We start from the raw sequence: 6,048 nt of genomic DNA on the forward strand, positions 1-6,048 counted from the left end.
CATCCCAAACTTTCATTTTAAATGGATGCAGACACATAGAAACTGGTGGTTCTCTCTCTTTCCCCAGTCTCCTACTATGGCCATGCTGATCACTGCAGGTGACCCTGCAGCCCAACATTGTCTCTTACACAAGGCTGTGGGAAAATAAGGGAGCTTCTTAGTGCAAAGAAGAAAAATTGAGTGCCAAAGAGGTGACAGAAAATGATGAAAACCTTCTGGTAGGACCATTTCCAATCTCACCTGGCCAGATGCAATCACCTAGAAGTTCTTCATATAAATGTCTGGGAAACCAAACGACGTGTCCATATGGGTGGTAGTCAGCACTTAGAAATATGCAAACAATACACTAGAAGGTTGAAAAACATCTGGAATTTGTTGGGGGAACATCCACTCCACTGCCTGGCTTTAGGCTAAGCTGCAGGGCTTTAGATCTATGCCAACAGAAGCAAACTCAGAAGGCCCTCCACTGCTTCTCCCACTGCTCTGAGTCCTCTGAGCTTACCAAAGCTACCATTTGCTGCTCCCAGTAAGAAACCATTACCAAAACGGCTCCTCTTGGTGGCTCATGATGTATTCTCACCAGTCTGGTGGTCACAATCCCAGATCCTCTACCACGTCTCCACTCTGCAGAAAAGGATGAGAAGCCTCATGAGAAGCCTAATGGGCTCCAGCAGAGGCTACATTGTTGCAGACCCTCCTGAGCAGAGCCCTTCCTTTCCTGCTTCCTCCTATGTTTTATTTCTCCCCTGTGCTCCTTTGCCCCATAGCTGCAGGCTACAGTTACTAATAGTGACTAATAAAGAGGCAGGGCAGCACCAGATGAACCCTGAAAGGTCAACCTAAAAGCAGTGGTTTAAGAGCAGCCAAAATGAATTGTCCAAAAGCAGTCTGAAATCAATTATTCTTCAGCCCAGCATTACCCTCCAACATAAAATAACTCCTCTTGACCTCACCAAACCTTTGATTTGCTCTGAGAAGCTCTGCTGTTGCTTTCCATTCGGAAATCTCATCTTCCTTTATGCAGGTACTGGGGCAAGTTTCTCCAGGATTGATGCCAACCAAAAGTGAAGCTCCTGTGTTTGATCTGAACCCAACCACAGTCTCTTGCTGAGGTTAGAAGTGCCCAAAATTCAGCCCATGCTGGCCCACAGAGTTTACAAATCTCAGGGGCCTTGAGGCAAGCCAGGAGGAAATGTCTGATGTTTGGTGAAAGCCTGTGCTATGGAGGAACCTTCTGGTAAGTCCACATGGTTATCTCCTTTCTTCATGAATCATACTGAATCCTTTATATTAGCTGTACTAAGGATTTTATCAGAGAGCTCTCTGCAGAGACTGCAACGTAAGAGGGAAAGAAAGTGGTAGCAAAAGGATGAGAAATGCAAAAATGACTTTTTCATATACCTACACTTTGTAACGATGAGCCATCATTGTCCAGGCCCACAATAAATATTCAGTGAAGTGTTAGTCTGTGTTCTGTAAAACCAGAAAAGTTAGAGAATTAACAAGGACTCAACAGCTGGACATTGCAAAGGCTGCCCAGAGAGGCTGTGGGTGCCCCATCCCCAAAGGTGATCAAGGCTGGGTTGAACGGGGCCCTGATCTGGTGGTTGTCAAACCTCACCATGGCAATGGGTTTGAACTAGATGATCTTTGAGGTCCCTTCCAATCCAAGGCATTCTATGACTTATGCTAATTAGATGGGCATCCACAACCCCAACATGAGGATGACATATCACAAAATGGAAGCAACAGTGGAAACTCTCCCATGAATGTCTAAGTTTGGAGTTTTTTAAGAACGTATGTCTGTCTTTTCTATTGCCAATAAGCAATGCAGTTGTCCAGAACTTTTGAATATCACACCACTGTTTAAATACCTCACTGGGGAATTAAGAGCTTGCTTAAGGTCTTGTTTTTGATGCTTCACCTGATAAGTATTTAAGGAATTTGCTATAAAAATATTTCTTTCCACATTCTTTTTCGGCTGAACATAAGCCTTACGCTCTGTGGATTTTTAAAAACAGGTTTTTGTTGCTCCTTGCTGCACAGAGTAAATGAACTTTGGGTACTTTATAGAAATATTAAGCTACTATTGGGACTCATATATGAGAAGTTTTCAGTGGTTGCTACTTTTCCTAAATCACATTGGCTAGGTGTTAATGTTCTGATCTTGCAAATATTTATGCCAAAGGGCAAATATTACTTGCATGTGTCAAAGTAGCTGCAGTCACAAAAATGAGTCAGACCATGGTTTCATATTGTAAACGTTCACTTGTTGAAATTAAAATCATAGGAGTTCCTGATCCGTTGCTTCACGGGTTGATGGCTGGAGTAGATGATCTTAGTGGTCTTTCAAATCTTAATGGTTCTGTGATTCTATGATTCTTTTAACAGCAGACATTTGACACTATTGTTCGGGATACTTTATCTCACAAGGTGCTTAGTGCTGAAACTGCTCTGTTGTAACCAGGTGGCAGATGACAATTTGTACCTTCACGTGAAGGAATACAGGATACCCCTCTGCCTCGTGTTTTGCTGCAGCTAACTACAGAAATCACCACTAGCAGTATTTTTCAGGGAATGGCCTTACTTCACTCTTGACTTCCCATATTTTCTGGCCAGTACCAAGAAAAGCATGTGCTCCTGACACAATAGCATATGATGAATTAAAGCAAAAGCATCCAGCACTGCAAGCAATTGCAAAGGACAGCAGCACCGCATAGTCCATACATCCAAGCACTGGTGTTGCATCTAACCCCTTAACAAGCCTAGAGAACAAAGTTAAGCAAAAGGCAAACACCTAATAACAAAATGTTTCATGCTAGGAAGCCTTCATAAAATGGTGAATTTTTTTTAAAGGGAATTAATCCAGCTGCCCACCATATTATTACAGCAACAGAGTTGCATCATTTCTAAGAAGGAATGTGAGAAGGAACAGCCTTAAATTGCAGGGGAGGTTCATGCTGACTATTAGGAAAAATTTATTCTCTGAAACAGCGGTGAAGCATTGGCACAGGCTGCCCAGGGAGGTGGGGGAGTTGCCATCCCTGGAGGTGCTCAAGAATCATGGAGATGTGGCACTGAAGGATGTGGTCATGGTCAGTATTGGTGGTAGGTGAATGGCTGGAGTAGATGATCTCTGGTCTTTTCCAACCTTAATGATTCTATGAGCATGCTACGAGAGATCATCAATATAAAGGCATTAGAGCAATGAAAATTAGGGCTGTAACTCAAGATGCATGAGCAATCTTTTCCCACTCCTTTAGGACAACATGAGTATTCTCTCAGCAATCTTTCTCCATTACTTGACAAGGCAAATATTACATGGCTTAAAAAAAACCCAACAAACAACAACAGAACAACAGTCTGAAATGGAAGAACACTTTTAAAACAATTTAAGGCCTATTTTGCTCCTTGGTGAAAATATGTTTTACATAAAAACAACATAAAACCAGATCAGCAGGAAAGTCCTGACAAGGAAACAAACACGTGCTGCACGGAGCATCCACACTTCAAACACCTTAATGCAGTAATTTGTTTTTAATGATCCGTGCAACAGAAAATATGAGGAAAATGTCATATAAGTGTCCAAGAATAACAGTGGTTTGTTGCTTGGATTTAAACTCAAAGGAAGTTTCCATGCTCTTGAAGGTTTCCATACCAGTGGGCCTGGGGGAACACGGGTACGGTAGGCTTACATCTGCTGAGAGGGTGGCATCCATCCTTCTGAATCTCCTCCTGCAGCTCTGTATGCTATGTGACTGCACAGTCGGAGCCTGCTTTGAGTCATCCATCTTGCTGGGGCCTTAACCTCTTGCCCAAGCCTTGCTCTGGTGCTGCCCATGCCCTCACAGCTGCTGGCAGCCCCTGGTGCAGCACTAGGCTGAGTTGTTGAACCATGTTGAACCAGAAAAAATATCACTTCTTTCCACAGTGATGACAACAAAATGGCTCTCTGTGGTCACTTGGGGTGAGCAATCTCTCCTCTGTGTGCAGCGACTCTCCAGCCTGGTTTGGGATGGAAAGGAAGTGAATTTTTGTCATGGGGAAATGGAAGGCAGAAAAATCTCTTACGCACCTGTCTGTTTCTTTTGGTGCCTAAATACCTTTGAAAGTCTTGCCTTGAGTGCCAAAGCTATGATGGATCACACAGTATTTCCTTTTTATTATTGCATTGCATCCTTTGGGCCTCACATTAACATAATGAGGGCCATATGGCGTCAGAATTTCTGCTGGTTCAAACCAAGGCAGCTCCTTTGAAGTCAAAAAGCCTGTGCCAGTTTATACCTGCTGAAGATTTGGTTTATGGCCTGGGAAACGAGAGGGAAGGTGGGGTGGGGGAAAAGGGAGCCAGCCACATTTTTGTAGTTAATTAAGAATTATGTAGATATACTTGTGTCCTGCTTCTGCTGTCCACCAGGAGCTGTGCCTGAAGTGCCTTCATGGTTGTAATATTCTTTGCATGACTCTCATTATCAGCTGCTATAACTCAGTATTTCAGTGGTTGGTGGTGAAACTGCAGTGAGCCGGAGCCAGACAGCCAGCCACCTCTGGGCAGCAACCACAAACATCCCGTGTTCCTGGCCAGCAAGTCAGAAGGACATAAGGGTTTCCTTGAGTAACCATGACTTTTGTGCTAGGAAATTAAATTCTTGAGTTTTGGTTTTCCTTGAATTAATTGTGAAAACACTTGATAGTTATAACTAAGTAAAATCTTATAGAAATATCTGCTGAATATCACCAAAATTAAAGATTAAAGATTAGTCTGCTTAGAAAGTAAGCAACCTAAGTCAAAAAATTAAGGCCTAGGAATGAAAGCTAGGGAGAAGGAAATAAATAATACGCCTAGATAAAATTTCAAACTCCATTGCTGAAGTTCTTATTCGAAACACCCAGATAAAAGAAACTGAACTTTCAGAAATGTTGTCACTAGTGAACGCAGCTGAAGTCAGCGAAAGCTCTGTGCTGCTGGTACCCAGAAATGCCCTGTCATGTGGGCCCTGAAGCGGAACATGTCTTCTGGGGAACCCGGACATGGATGCTGGACATGGCACTGAATTTGTGCACCTTGATGAAAACATTCTGCCCAGTTTCTGTAACAACTTCACATTGATGCTTCAATCCCAAACTTGGAGGTAGTTCATATTCACATCAGTCCAAGGATCGATATTGCACATGCTCTTCCTCTGTCTGGCCAGCTCCTGAAGTACTGTCACCTCCCTGTGCTCTCAGCACTGCGACTTCATTGAGAGGGTTTGTATGGCAGGTGATGGGATGTAGAGGCAGCTCCTGGGAAGAGGGAGAACATCAGTTCTCTGTGGGTGTCAGTGGGAGGTGCTGGACACTGCTGGAGCTGGGAAAGAGGGATACATTCTCTCCAGGTATAGCTGCTTTGCTAGATCACACCTGCTCTTAATCTTCTGCTACTATGCACAGTTAAATATTTATTAGTCAGCTCTCAGTTGGGACTCAGAGTTGATTATTCTGAGGAATTTCCTGCTTTGAAATTAGATTATCACAGGGCAGAAAGGGCTCATCTCTGATGGCAGCTTCAGCCCACGAGGACTCCTCCTGTATGTTTCCATATGGCAAATTGATCTTATATGCCCCCTTTGTAGCAGTGATGTAAATCAGCAGCCCTTTGTAGGGTGATGTTCAGGTAAAAGCCACAGAACTGAGCTCTGAGCAGGGTAAAGAATGTAGATTTAGGCAAAGAGACTGAAATATGGGCTATTATCTGTGCAGGAAATGTCCTTTCCAAAATGAAATTAAAAAAAACCTGAAGGCTGTGATCACTAGTGAGGCCACACCTCGAGTACTGTGTCCAGTTTTGGGCCCCTCACTGCAAGAAAGATATTGAGGCCCTGGAACGTGTTCAAAGGAGGGCAACAAAGCTGGTGAGGGGTCTGGAACACAGGCCATATGAGGAGAGGCTGAAGGAGCTGGGAATGTTCAGCCTGCAGAAGAGGAGGCTCAGGGGAGACCTCATTGCTCTCTATAACTTCCTGAAGGGAGGTTGTAGTGAGCTGGGGGTCGGCCTCTTCTCTCGTG

The sequence above is a fragment of the Centrocercus urophasianus genome, unplaced genomic scaffold (assembly GCF_019232065.1).
Source record: "Centrocercus urophasianus isolate 14NV4802_14NV808 unplaced genomic scaffold, USGS_Curo_1.0 seq_10, whole genome shotgun sequence".
Classification (NCBI taxonomy): Eukaryota; Metazoa; Chordata; class Aves; order Galliformes; family Phasianidae; genus Centrocercus; species Centrocercus urophasianus.